Here is a 15,336-nt window from a genome sequence, read left to right on the forward strand (position 1 = left end):
GAACACTGAATACGGCATTTGTGTTGGAGTCGGGCCACGGTTAGCCAGGATCGCGGCGGGCAAAGGGTGCGGGGCGTAAGGAGGTTGGAAGGGTCGGGGAATTTTGGGCAGCACGATGTGCCCCCTTTGTCCTCACATCTGCGCCGCCGGTCATACTGGGGCTCTGCCGGCTGGAGATTGGGAGGAGGCTCCAATGTTACAGCGAGGGGGGTTGCGGTTCCTGTCGGTCAAGGAGTGTTCGGGTATTCCTGGGTGATGGGAGTACAACCAGGGGTTTGCCGGCATGTGGGGATCACCAGTTGCGGGATTGCCACTTCTCTGTAAGGATCCGCACTGCATGAATGGGCCGTTGTCTGTGCGCATGCAAATGGAGGAGGGGAAGAGGTGGGCTCCCACCCTAAGGTGGGGAGGGGGACAGCCACGTGGTTACTGGCGGTGGATCATCACTGAGGCCATAAGCAGAAGTCGCTAGGTAATGAGTAAAGGCCCATGGTCTAAGAGCGGGTTGAGAACATCTGTTAGGAATAGGTTGCAGCTAAGAGGTCAAGCACCCGTTTGGGCAACGGAAGGCGAACATCATTGTGGCAGAATTGGTAAATTGCAAGTTGGGGAAGGAGCTGGCCATATGCAAGCCGATAGTGAAGAAGGTTTTGTGTCAGTAACGTGGGGGCAGGGGGGACGGGTAACAAAGAGGCCCGCGGCGTGAGAGGATCGGAAGGGGGGGCCATTGCTTGTGCACCTCTCCAAGTGTCTCTCCCTAGGTCGGCCACTCCAGGGGGGTGCTCTGGGTCAGACCTGTGTAACGAAGGGACTGCATAATGAATAAGAATGAACTGGGGGACAGAATTGTCACAGTGGCAGGCAGCACAATGAAGTAGCCATATCGTGTGTATTTGACCTACTCTCTCCGGTTAACAGCAAGATCGTTCTGCAAGTTATTCACTAGCCTGTGATCCCTGTTTGTGGTAAATACCCGCATGCCAATACTGACTATTGCCTTCTTCTTTCCAATGGCTGCACTTTAAAGTGTAACAGCATCCATTTCGTATATAGTGCTTAGAAGCTGGCCAGGCAATAGTGCTCGTGCGGAACAAATGCCGATCGGTTTCATGAGGGGCTAGGTTCCATGCAGAACGGTCTGATTTAGTGAACACAAGACGGCACACGGTTAGGGCGAAAAGAAAACCTTACATGGGCGGAGGCAGCAAAGTCGTGCGGCCCAGTAGAAGGGCGGCAGTGGTTGAATCAGATATAGGGTGTGGGATGGGTAACTTCAAAAGGTTTGGGCGGCCGTGTTTCGTTATCGGCGCATGTTGCATCAGGCCGGTGGGGTAAGGGACAATGGGCTAGTTCAGTGGGTGGTGCCCAGCGGCCTCAGGAAGGTAGCCATTGCAGGGCACCCCAATTAGTGGGGGCGGGGAGCGTTGACCCAGTCCATTCTTAGCCTCGTGGCTAATGGCGGCCGCAAACAAGGGCGAGGCACAGGTGGGGATGGTGTGCGCGCAAGGATCTTTAGGGAGGCATCAGAGAAGTGGCATCATCCGTAGCATATAGGGGGCGGGTTGCAGAAGCCAGTGCGGCTGGGTCAACGGGAAACGGAGTAGCAAACAGGGTCCTGCTAACTCGTGGCCTAGGTGGCAAATTGGGGAGAAAGGGGGGGCAGGGTTGGGGGTGGTCAGTGGCGGCAGCGGACGAATGCGAGCTATCAGACGGTCTGATCGATATGGCATTTTACAACACGCCCGTACATAAGGGTTACAAGACTGTCATGCGGGTTCTAGCGCTATGACGCTGGAGGTGCGGTGAGACTTGCTCTCGTGTACACATATAAATAAGGGCATTTCGGCTTGTCCCCCGCTCCCATATCTTCAGTGAATAACATAGCGAGGCGGGGGCATGGGCGGGAGGGATGCATCAACAGGTGTAGAAGAAGGGATAAGAGAAGTGCAGGCAACACATGCTCTGTAAAGCGCCTTGGTTTAAGGCCCTATACAAACATCGTATTATGGTTAACCGCGCTCCGAACAAAGAGCAGCGTTTCAGTTTTAGCAAGTACATTCTGCCTCGATCAATTAATCATTTAATGCTTTCGGCGTTCACTGCGGTATATATAGTTGTGCGTTGCTTGCAGCCCAACTCCTGTAGCATTCTTTCCTTCCTAGGGCAACTATGTTCTTCATGGCCAATAGCCAAATTTGAAATGCATTTCGGCAAATTGAGTGTCACAGTGGGTCAGATGCTAGCTCAGGGTGTTAAGCACTAATTGCAGAGATGTGTCGGCCTATGCAAGATTAGAATAGCACATTGCTGTACGGCTGGCTGAGCCTTTCCTACGTCTGAAGGTTATAAACCTGCATGTGTATGTACTTGGTCTTGCAACACACCAGGTGCTATTATCAGCAATGAAACGGCACTAGATAGGGGTTGCTATAAAAACGGACATGTCATCCTTATGGGGAAGGTCTAGAATTGGTTTGTTCAGATGGGGTGTTGTAACAACCAGGCAATTACCTCCAATGTGGAGCATAAACTGACAGTCCAAGAGATGAAAAAGTATCCAAATTGGGAATCAAAGCATTCATGCTTAGTTAGTAAAGGTAGACGGATAGGAGAGGACCAGATGGTGCAGGACTCGGGCAAGCATATTTTAAAGTCTGCTTAAAAAAAAAATGCAATATTGTAAAAATCAAAGGTTTTATACACGCTTATAAATGACAATTTCACAAGCCAGTGCTTTGGAACTACGTAAAGCTTCAAAACACTTAAGACCAACCCAGATTAAATCTGTTAAATCACACTGATTGGTATGCTGGATTTATATACGTGTCTTGCTGATGGAGAGAATGAAGCCATAATCATTCCGTTACACCCTTCTATAACATTTTGTTTTAAAAATGGTCATGTTTGGTAAGGTGGTGTACTTTCCAAGTCAGTTTATCTGCATTTTGTGAGGCAGCAAACGTGAGTTCCGTGTCTAGTCTGGGCTACATGTAGCTGTTACATACAATCCTGCATTAATACTACAGGTCGCATACCTTCCTGGATTCCATTATAAAAGGTCTCCTGAATCTATGCTATAACAGAAGTAAGCTCTTCGAGACGGATAAGGTGGGCCTTCAAAGGGTACTTGTTTATCATCCTGATTAGTGCAAGAATGAAGAGGGTAAGGGGACTTAACGGGGGTAAACATCATTGCCGGAAGCTAGACCACACGGAGCACCACACATTTGTTTCGAGCCACCTCACCCCAAGCAGAGAGTGCTGGGGTGTGGGGTGCTCGGTCCGGTGCAGCGGGGGGCGAAGTGAGGTATAATATTAAAGGGTACAGAACTGGGCACCATAAATTGGGGTTGCAAGGGTCAGGGCACAGATAACGCAGCTAGGTGTGTCCGGTATGGAGCGTGCAGTTCGAATAAACCAACAAATTAATTATTTATCACAAAGCAACGCTACCGTAAGTGGAAGTGCAGTTTAATGAAAGGTTCAACTGGGGGGGGAACTCTCCGCCGCCGGCAGCCAGCAGAGAGTCTTGGAGGAGTCACATGGCGATCCCTTTAGCAAAGCACTGGCAGGCCCATAGGGGAATGCTCAGCCAACAGATTAGATCTTACGGCGCCCCAAGAGTCCTAGACTCAGGGGAGGCCCTGGGGAAAAAAGGGGAGGGATTTAGGGGACTTGGAAACCACTTCCAAACCCAAAAGTGCAGGGCGTGGGGGGGAGGGGAATGAACGAAACACAAACCTACAACAAAGGTCTTTAAGGGAAGTAAGTCGGTCGGGGGGGAGCAAGAAGAGACTAAGGGGGCTCAGGTAACATTGACAGACAAAACAGTAGGGGGAAGTCTTTACGGAAGGAGGGAGACACAAAGGCGAGGTGGGGGGGCCTAAGACAGGGCTGAAAGGCGACCTGAGGGAACAGAAGGGGGGACTCTAGGTTTAAGGAAGGAATGGGGGGGGCAGGCATTGATCAAGGCTTGGGGGGTGACGAGGGGACGTCAGACCGGGGCTGGGGAAGGCCTTTAGGGGGGGAGAGAGCTGAGGCTTTGCAGGGGGAGAAAGCTAGGGGGGGGTGGCCGGAGGCACAGAAGCCTGGGACCAGGAGAGGGGTGGAGCAAGCCAGAGAAAGGAATGGTTAGGGCTAGGAATAGGGATCACGGAGGAGGACGGGGGTGGGGGGCTCTGGGCTAGATCCGGTAGGGAGGCTTGGGGAAAGAGGGCACAGGGTGTGCAGGGGATACGGCGAAGCTCTGGACGGGGGACTGCAAGGCGGGAGGGGGACACCTGGGGGGCCTGATAAGTTGGGATAGAGAGGCTTGCAGCAGAAGCGGCACAATAGGGGATGGGGCGGGAGCAGGATAGCGTAGAAAGGTGCGCTAGGATAGCTGGACATTGCGAAGCGATGACTGCATAGGCAGGCAGAAAGTGGTAGTCGGCACCGGAGGGCGGTGTCGGCTCGTATGTAAAAGTGATGTGGGGGTATGAGTTGCATTGGGGCAATGATGGTGGTGCCTGTATAGGAACCTGATATTAGCGAGGCACCAAGTGGCTGCCTGTTTTAGATAGAAACGGACATCGGACACGCTGAGGTGTGTCAGGCGGGGCTACTAACTGGTACCTTAGAGAAATATGGGGGGGGACGAAGTATGAAGTACGATCCAAGGAATACAAACATTGAATGGCCAGGGGGTAGAGAGAATGTGGTAGCAAGGGCCTGGCTCAACCGGAGGCATCCACCGGACGCCGACGGTAGGGGGGGGGGCATACCTAGGTAACTTCACACGGAGTAGAAGAACCTGTGGTGTTGTGAATTACGGATTGTCTGTAAGATAACTCCAAGACTTTATGCAAATAAAGCTGCTGAGGCATTAACTCTTCCAAACTTTACAACTTGTCTGGCTCGTTATTCCAGGTTTCGGATCATTGCAGGCAGCAGGCTGGCACGGGAACAAGGGGGTCGGGAACAACGGGGGGGATAGGAGCCGGCCTGAGCGGTCGGGTCGGATGGAGAAAGGGAGGAGGGGGGACACAGCCATGGGATGCCCCCGCTAAGGCCCTTTAGCAAAGAATCCCCATAACAATCTCGCATACAGTGCTTCATCACATCCCGTGAAATGTGTTTCTCTGAATTGCAGCGCTCTGTAGAAGCCAGAAATGAGGCTGCCGGCGACTAGGGTTGCTGCTGTAACAAAAACAGAATACTTTTTTTTAAAACGCGCTGGGCACACACACAAATGATACTGTATCATGTTTGTGTGTCCAGTGCGGTTTTTTCAAAATGTGTTGCTAGCTCTTTTTTTTATTTTTGCATTTTTAAAGCGCTCATACAGACCGCGGGCATCGAGGTGCTGTTACAGGAATTGTTTTGTTTTTTTAAAATAATTTTTTGTTGCGTAATTGTTATTTTTTTTCTCTTTGTTGCGTATTTATAACGCGTTTAACACCTAGAGATTTCTAAGCACGGACCCGAGGATCGAATGTGTGTTGCTTTTAGTGTCATCTTGCTTCCAAGGCGCACACGTTGCCGTTGAGCTATGCTCTGCTGTATCATACAGCATAGCTAGCACTCAGGTGACAGATTTTGCAGATGCAGGACTACCTAAAACAGCTGTTGTATCTCTTAGGACAGTGGAGCTATCTCTGGTTGCAAAGATCATGCAAACTTTGCCACCATAAACCGCTAGTTTTGTGCTTTAAAATGTGTGAGCTGAACATGTGGGCGTGGCCTTGCGAAAATGTGGGCGGAGCATTCTGGTGACCTAGATCTCCGGGTTTTTCATTTTGAAATGTAGGCAGTTATGCTCCATTGTCACTACCCTTTTTCTAATTAAAATGTTCCACCCCATCTCCTCCTCCTGGTAATGGTATGGTAATGTTTATTTGTAAAGCGCCGATACACAAGGCAAGTGTGTCAAGGCACTCAAGGAGGGAGGGAACAGGGGAGAAAAAACAACAGTCATTCAGAGCCCTTGAGTTTCTGAACGATAACCAGTCTGCCTAGGCAAATTAAGTGCATGAATACCGTTAATAGTGTAGATAACCACTAATAGGTCTGATGACGATTCTGCAGTTTTTCCAAGAGCGTAGAGGCACCACCATGCAGGGGGGGACACAGGGGAAAAGATAAGACGATCTTCAAGGCATGGTACGTTCAGATCGTGCAAGTGCACCAAGATCGTACAAGTGCACTGAAGATCGTGCAGGTATAATACCTCCTTACTAAACAAACTCAGGGTTTTTTTCTGTTCCCAGAGAGGATCTTATCCTCTCGCTGCTGGCCTTTGAGGGGGTACTCGCGTTGTTGAGCCTGGTGCATAACTGCCTACATTAGAAAATCAAAAACCCTGAGATGTATGCCCCGCCCATAGCCACATAAGACTCTGACAATTGCACAAGTCTCAACCCACATGCGCCGCCCACATGTCAAGAAGGTAAACTCAGTTGTTGTAGCTGCCATTAGACACATGTTTGCAGTTTGTACTTTACAGTGGAATGCAATAAATGTGATTTTATTAGAAAACCTATTTTTATTATAATTATGACCACACAGCTGTCTCCCCTAAAGAAAGTTATTTGACTATGTTGCAACATTAATTCCTCCAATTCCATAAACTATATTGATTGTGTGATCGGCTATGTGCGCAAAACTGCACAAAATGAAACTGAGCCTGTGCCCTCAAAAAACACATTTACCATTTTTAGAGTGCCACACCCCATTCCATTCGGAATTGAGTAATTATGTAAGAGTGCTTTATAACAGGAGAACAATCCTCTATATGCTCCAAAGTCATACCAATGACACCTGTGCGCTACACAAAACACTGAAATATACAATGGGCCTCATTATACGTTTTCCGGTCCGGAAACAAGAGTGCCGGTAAGCTCACCGGCACCCTTGTTTCTGGACCGGCAAACTACAAGTCTGCCTGCCGGGGCCGCTGTGCCCGACAGGTCTGACCCTGCCGGGTGCAGCAGACACGGTAGCAGACTTTTCACGGGAGCACTGGCACCGTTAGCAACGGTTCTGGTGCTCCTGTGACCCCACTACCATGGGAATGGGGATTTACAAATATACCAGCACCTGACTTCCTGGCTGCCGGACTCGGAATGAGCCGGTGGCACCGGGAGGTGAGGCACCGGTAAATTATTCTGAGTCTGGCGCCAATCCGCAGGGTTACCATCGGGCTCAGAATGAGGCCCAATGTCTGTGTTTCTTCTATGTTAAAAGAAAGGTTATTTCTTTGACTTTTCTGTATATTTGATTTCATATTATAGCAACAAGATGGCGATATCATCTTATGTTTCTTTACTGTAGGCAGCCTGGTTGATGATCGACCTATCACAGACCTAGATAAAGGATTGAGAACCCAGAGGCTCCACGCTCTTCCTCGGAGAACAGCATAAAAACCCAGAGTCTCCGTGCTAAACCTGGAGGTTAGGCAGGTATGGCAGGCCCTGGTGTGTAATCTTTCCTGCACATGGGCGAGGGGAAAGAGGAAACAAGGCTGGAAAGTACCTCTGGGCCCCCTGTTGCGCAAAGGGGTCCATCTGGGGAAGTTTTCCCGCCATTCAGCCCTTGAGGTTGCAGCACAGCGTGGTGGTGGTGTCTTCTGGCAAAGTGCCCAGAACGTTGAGTAGCCCCGCAACAAGTGATTGCTATTTCTCGGGCTAGCGGAAGGGCAGGTCATGGTACATTAAATCTTGAGGGTGTGGCCTGGACCAGGCAGCGAGGCTGTGAAACTGTACAGCTCCCATCTAGATCCTTCATAGATTCTGTAATTTGGCGGTGGCTGGCATCCGTGCCCAGAAGCATTACCTGTGGGCCGTCAGGGAAACGTAACCCCTCCTGTGCTGCGTTGTCCAGTTCGAAATCGGTCCACTAACAAGGAGTTACGGCGTCTGGAACGGCGGTCCCATGGGGGAGAACATGGCGGACGAGTTTGCGTTGCAATAAGGAGGTGGAGGAGGGGCTGGCGGAGCGGAGCCAAGATTGGAGCACATGCTGGGGGCTGCCTGGCTCTCCAGTCACCAGATTGCAGGCAGGTGAGGGCTCGAGCGAGGTGCACTGTGCCTAAACACGCAGCACCCAGACATCAGAGTGAGCTAACTGTGGCTCGCGAGCAAATAAACCCGGGGGCTGTGTTGGGCTGAATTAGCCCCAGCTGATGGGTGATTCGTTCTGGTGCGCTGCAGCCTGCTGACATGAAGCAGACCCAAAGCGGACTGTTGGGTCGCTGGTGCCTCGCAGAGGCTTCAGCTGAGACCAGGAGGAGTGTGTAAGTCGCGGGCTGCAGGAGCCGAGCAGCCGCGACGAGGCAGCTGTCAGAGGCGGGGCAATGCTAACGGATCTAGTGAAAAGTGGAGAGTTGCTCATAGTCCAACGGCGGCTTGGTCTGCAGTGGGAACACGCTGCACCCTGACGGGGGAGACCTGGATACTAGTAACATGGCGGGAGCCACCACGTCTTGTCCTGGGTCGGAGCGGAGCATGAGCGGGGCCCAGTCAGCGGCGGCCCCATGAAGCACGTCTGGTGAGCAACAGGAGAAAGAAGCGGACATTAACTTGGAGGGGTTTGGGCCCTGGCAAGCGCCTGCCAGTAGCTAGTGGCTGGTATTGGGAATCGGCTGACCTTCACACAGAAGCTGGGTTAGCTGGCTCAGGACACACATGGAGGGGGCTGCCTGGCACTACCTGGAACTGCATTAGGATCGTGGCCAGCCGGTGGAGTGGTACACTGGGAGTGTGGTTGCTCTAAGGCCTGATCAGCAGACACTGTAACTTCAGGGCCATGGGACTTGGGCACTTGCTGCCATCACGCGACCCAGACACTAATAGGGGCTGCCCCACCTTTGCTTTCTTCGCTTATTTCTGGTGCACGCCCTGGCCCAGACTCTGGTCGCACAGAGCTTGTGGGGGCGGTTGGCTTCTTGGGCTGGCTCTGAGGCAGTCGGAGAGCGGGTCTTAGCACCTTGCAGTGGGCGAACACCTTGGAGATCACTGGGAGAGCACTCGCAGTCACCACAAGGAGAGAAAAGGGCACTGGGCGGTGCTTGCTGTTTGGCTGCCACTGAGCTAACTGTGTGTTGGGAGTGGAAATCTGAGAACGTTGTCTGAGGCACAGGAGTGTAGAGGCCTCAAAGCGACACCCGGGACTGGTGAGCTGCATTGGTTGCTAGCGGTGGGCTTGGGGCTGGACTGGAAATCAGGACTCAGGCTACGGCCTGCTGCACCCCCATGTGAAGCATGTCCCCCACTAAAGGCAAAAATTAAACCACAATCATGGACTCATTCAACAATGCGGGAAAGTCTCTAGCTCCGGCACATAGTGCATCATCACCGCAGGCAGAAGCGTGTACTCCAGGCATGAGTACACAAGAGGACCTGGTGTTGGCGGCAATAGCGGCTCTGAGATCCTTGGTGGAAACATAGATAAGATCAAGTGGACGTTGAACTGCTGCGACAGGATGTCAGCACATCTGCTGAGACGGAGCTAAAAGAAACGCGAGAGTCTACTGGAGAGAAGAAACAATACCCTAGAGCTGTGAGCTCAAGATGCGGAAGGGAGAGCGCATAGGAATAATGTCAAGCTGCTTGGGCTTCCGGAGGACCTGGAGGGCTCGAACCCCAATCAGTATGTCAAGAATCTAATACAACAAGAAGTGGGACCAGGGAATTTGTCTCAAGGATTTGCAGTTGAGCGGGCACACCGCTCGTTGCAGAACAGGCCCCCACCCGGTTCTCACCCCAGGCCAGTTATCGTGAAAATCCTGAACTTTCAAGATAGGGAGGTGATTCTGAAGTACTCCAGGGAAGGAGGTGTGATCCAGCGAGACAACTCCAAAATATCCATCTATCCGGACTACACACCAGCAGTCCAGAGGGCCAGGAATTCTTTTGTTCCAATCAAGACGAGACTCAGGCATCTTAGCATCAAATACATGCTTATGTATCCGGCTAGACTCAAAATTATCTACAAGGTCAGGGCGCTCTTCCTGGAGACCCCTGCGACAGCCAACATGTGGCTGGAACATAACAACTTGGCCGTAGGAGAGGAACCAAACACCTGACACATGGAGCGCCGTCATTGAGTAGGGATGTTCTTGGTGACGGAATGGTGCACTTGAGGTACCCGACCATTTGCCCCTGGCAGTCCTAGACAGAACATGCAGAGTCCAACTCTGCCAGAATACGCTGTTTTTGCAAATGATGGGAGCTACGTTTGATCACCCACTGATAGGCACTAGATTGGCCCTGCGCACTGGTTGGGGTTGGCATGTTGCTGACACCTACTACTCGTTACACAATAGTCTGGATGGGCCTTAGCGGTACGAGTATGTCTGAGCACTGCACGCACCGTGCAGCTGCTGGATGAATGCACATTGTTTGGTTTGTTTGGTTAATGGTTTTATGTTCTCCACACATTTTGGCACACAGATCGCTCGCATGGTGTTTCTGGTCGGGAGGGGGTCCGGGAGTCAAATGAGGGTGCGGGTCTTGGAGTTTGGATTGCAGACTCAGAGGGGGGAGGTGGACCTGGGGCACTGTCTGGACTATAGGTGGCTGTAATATGGCATCAGTTAAAGTACTAACCTGGAACGTGTGGGGGTTGGGCAAGTACCTACAAAGGAATAGGGTCAAATCCTTCTTAAAACGTAATAAGATAGCTATTGCCCTGCTGCAGGAGACCCAAATTGACCTTTTACAATTGACCTTTTGTCCTAATTGACCTAATTATAGTGGTCCTAATTGACCTTCTGCACAATTGACCTTTATTTTATTTTAGTTATTTTATATATGTATTGGGTTCGTTTTGGATTATAAATAATATAAGGGGATTGGGTGGTGGGTTGCAGGGGTTTTCGGATTTGGAGGGGGGTTGCGGGGGTTACCCCCCGCATATATGTCCTAATTGACCTTTTAAATTAGGTCAATTCTCCCAAGGTCAATTGTGAAAAAGTCAATTAGTGTACATCCCCTGGAAGGAATCTGTTAACGCTGGGAGGGATGTGGTACACAGCGGCATACTCAAAATATGCTAGAGGAGTGTTCACCAGGATAGACGACTGTGTAATTCCAGCTACTGGAGGTGGATGCGGATGTGAATGGGAGGTACCTCATCCTGCGGGGTTACATAGACCAGGTCGAGGTGGGCATAGTTAATTCTTATTTCCCAAACCATGGCATCCCATCTCACATTTGCACTCTCTGCTCACGCATTGCACAATTCCGTGGGTGCTTTTTCTTGTGGGGGTGACTTTAATTGCACTAGGGACCCGTTACTGGATAGACCCTCTGCCCACCAGGGGGCCCACCACCGGTCTCTGCAGCTCTTGATGGGGCGCTGGCTAACCTTGACTTAATGGATACCTGGAGGGAATTGCACCCCATCGAGAGAGGCTACTCTTTTTACTCTTCACCCCATGCACTGTACACTAGAATTGACTACGTATTTGTGGGGCGGAGTCAGATGGCTGACATAGGCGATGCACTGTACCTGGGCAGAACAATATTGAACCACTCCCCACTAATGGTCACATGGAACTTGAGAGGCCCTAGAGCCCCCACATTCCAATGTGGCGCATGCCGACAGATGCATTGTCGGATCAAATCTTTAAGGATAAACTGCAGGAGACACTGGTAGACTTCCTAGAGCGGAACGTGGGTAGCGTCGAGGAGTGGAGTACGGTGTGGCAAACCCTGAAAGTGGTGGTGAGGGGTGATGTTATAGCTAGTGCGGGAGGTATCTGCAAAACGTTGAGGGCTGAACTGGAAAAGCTAACAGACGAATTCCGAGATAAGGAAGCCCTGAACCCAGGACAGCACCCAAATGAAGTGAGGTTGGCCGAAACTAGAGATCGCTGCCTTGAAGCGTGAGAAAGGCTATCTAAATTCGATTACATGGCTAGAACTACAAGGGCGCATGCTGAGAGGAATAAACCGGGTAGGCTTTTGTAGTGACTCTATAACAGGGAGTACCCTAGGCATTTGACCACTGAACTAAGGGGTAAGGACGGGAATGTATGCAGAACACAGCTTGAGATTAATAACATCTTTGGTGAATACTACTCCAAACTATACAGTCATGAGGAACAGGTTCCTCTAGAAGATGTGATGGAGGCCTTATCTTATATTGGGCTTCTCAAACTGGAAGTAACGCAGCAGGCTGCACTAGACCAGCCCTTCACGGTGGAGGAAATGAGCGCTGCAATTGTCTCGCTTGCTACTAGTAAAACGCCTGGCAGTGATGGAATTCCCCCCAAATTTTATAAAACATATAATTTGACATTAGCCCCGGTGCTGCTTAAAGTCTTTGATGAAGCCTACACTAAGGGCGTGCTGCCGTCAAGCATGCGAGAAGCTCTTTTAGTCCCAATCCCCAAATCCAGGAAAACCCACTGAGAGATGTCCCTAGCCATGCTAACTATGATATTAAAATATTAACCACGATACTGGCAGGGCGGTTATGTAAGGTGATTGCGGGTCTGATACATAGCGATCAGACTGGCTTTATCCCTGGTTGGAGTACAGCACTAAATCTGCGACAATTGCAACATATTACAGCACAGACCAATGAGTCCCCCGAGCGATGCACAGTGGTCTCACTAGACACTATTAAAGCTTTTGATTCACTTTACTGGGAGTGGCTTTTTGTAGTATTGCAGTAATGTGGGTTTGGTGAGCGGGTCAGGCGATAGGTAAAGATTCTTTATGCATCTCCGACTGCAAGAGTCAAGTCTGGGAGACAGGGGTCAGTGAGCTGGGACATAAAAAGGGGAACACGTCAGGGGTGTCCGCTATCACCTATGCTGTATGTATTGGCGTTGGAGCCCTTAGCGGTTTACCTGTGCCAAGAATTCCTGGATGCAGGTATTCGGGTTGGGGCATCGCACATTTGGTATCACTATACGCCAGTGACGTCCTCCTGTATGTAGGAAAGTGGAGGTTAATCTACCTTTAATCATGGAGGTATTGGATAACTTCACTAAATTCTCGGGGATCTCCTTCAGTATGGAGAAGCCCTGCATATTCCCAATGGCGGGGCTCAGAGGGGTTGAGGGCGATGCGCTGCCGGAATTGTGACTCTTTTGGAATTTGGGCTCATTTAAATACCTGGGGGTACATATTATGCACACACTGGTGGATATGCACACTCAGAATACAGTTCGGGTGGTGAAAGGTCTGAAGAAGTCGATGACATTCTGGTGCAAGCTCCCACTGTCACTGATGGGCAGGGTAGCGATCATGAAAATGATCGTCCTGCCTAGATTTCTGTATTCTTTACCAACATACATAATTATATCCCTGTCTCCTTTTGCTTGCTGGAATCGCTGATCAGGGGATTCTTATGGGGTGCCGCGCGTCACAGGATCGCCCTCACAACACTGTACCTTCCTTATAAGGAAGGGGGTGTGCAACTTCCGAATTTAGAACAATACTACTTGGCAGCGCAACTCAGTTTCGCTGCAAAATGGCTATCGGGTGATGTTACATTCGAGTCCCCAATGCTTCAACAGCTGGTGGCCCCGGCACACCTTAGGGAGTTGATGTGGCTACCACAGGGCTGCCTGGGCTCCTCACCCTTACTGGTCAACCTGGGCAGGATGGTGTGGTGTCAGACACTGAAATTATTGAAGATTGATTCTTTATACTCGCTTCATGTCCCGAAGAGTGCCCGTTACTGGCTTTAATGTATTCTCTAAGGGATGGTTGGCATCCGGTATCCAGATTGTACGGTAACCTGACCAATAGCCCCAACCCTCAAAGCTCCAGGTTGAAATCGCACTTGGGAAAAGTCTCTCACTTGTACTTACTAATCCTTTGATCCATCACGTGACAGGATACAGATTGAAAACGCACCCACGTTCAGGCGAGCGGGGCGTTTCACTTGGGAAAAGACTCTCACTTGTACTTACTAATCCTTTGGAGCGGCAGAGCTGTCCACAGCACTGCGAGTCGGCTGGGACTCTTGCTGGCTGCTGCTTCGTTCCCTGGAGGGGGCGGAGCCTGCGAGAGACCACGCGTGATCCATCACGTGACAGGATACAGATTGAAAACGCACCCGCGTTCACCCTCGCAGCGTTGAGCCCGGCAGGGGTGGAGGGCGTTGGCTGTTGTGCGGCTGTTTGGCACTGACAGCGTGACTGGTGAACGGGAGACTGCGGAGGTACTCCCTCTTTGATCCCAAACTGGAGCCAAAGGTAAGTCTAATCTACACTGCCTAAAGGACCTTGGCAAGAGCTTGTGTAGCGTGGTGCAAAACAAGCACTGTAAATCGCACCCGGTGAACGCTGGTCACTCTAAGAACAGCACTGTCTGATAATGTCAGCAGCAATGAGGGGACTACAAACAAAGCTAATACACGCGCTCAAGCCAAGCGAGGGCAGAATGCGACGTGCACTACCATAGGAAATTCTATTGACATTGAGAGAGCTTTAAAACAGTCCTTTGCTACTCCTAATGCCCCTGTTGCCGCTACTGTGGTTAGTAAGAGCGTCACTTCCCAAGATAACGGCCCCAGGATGGCACCCAACGCCGTCACTACTGGGCAGCAGCAGTACTCCAGCACTGAGGCACCCAGGTCCATTGTCTCTCATGAACATGTGGGAATGGTGTGGCTGAGAAGGGAAGGAGCCACTAATGACTCGATGGACACTCTTGATCTAGGAAGTGACTCTGAAAGTGACGAAGATCAAGATCGGGACGAGGTTATCGAGAAGAAAATTAAAGATGTGCCTGAGACCGAAAAAGAGGTCCCAATTGAGAAATGTAGGGAGAGGCTTGGGGCGAAGTACATCGGATCCCCAGAGTCTCATGGAAAAAAACCCAGAGCAACCATGGAAACGGAAAAAGAGACGCAGGTGGTCGAGGCACAGGGAAGGATTAGCGAATCTGAGGGAGCCCTATCAGGAACAAAGAGTGCCGAAGTCTGCACTGTTATGATACACCAGGTTCTGAGTGATCAGCCATCTCCAAATACTCTCCACCTCAAGCCGAGGACTGAGGAACCGATACGAGACCCAGTACAATCGACTCAAGCTAAGAACACAAGCTAATGAAGATACAAAGAGAGGCAGCCAAGGATGAGCATTTAAAATCGAGTTCATCCCTAAAACTGTTGGCTTGGACAAAGGTAGCTGAGATACACAAACCAGAGTTAAACAAAAAAGAAATGACAGCAACCACGAGCAAAAGAGATGAGCAAATGATCAAGTCATCACAAGATACAAGGGGCTCCCTTGCCAAACTAAACACAAAAGAACACCTTACGGCGCCGGAGAAAACGGAGGGTACTAGGGAGATGCGGTCACCCCCTCATGAATGGATGGGAAGCTCTACACTA

The sequence above is a fragment of the Ambystoma mexicanum genome, chromosome 2p, assembly GCF_040938575.1.
Source record: "Ambystoma mexicanum isolate Mex_15411 chromosome 2p, UKY_AmexF1_1, whole genome shotgun sequence".
NCBI lineage: Eukaryota > Metazoa > Chordata > Amphibia > Caudata > Ambystomatidae > Ambystoma > Ambystoma mexicanum.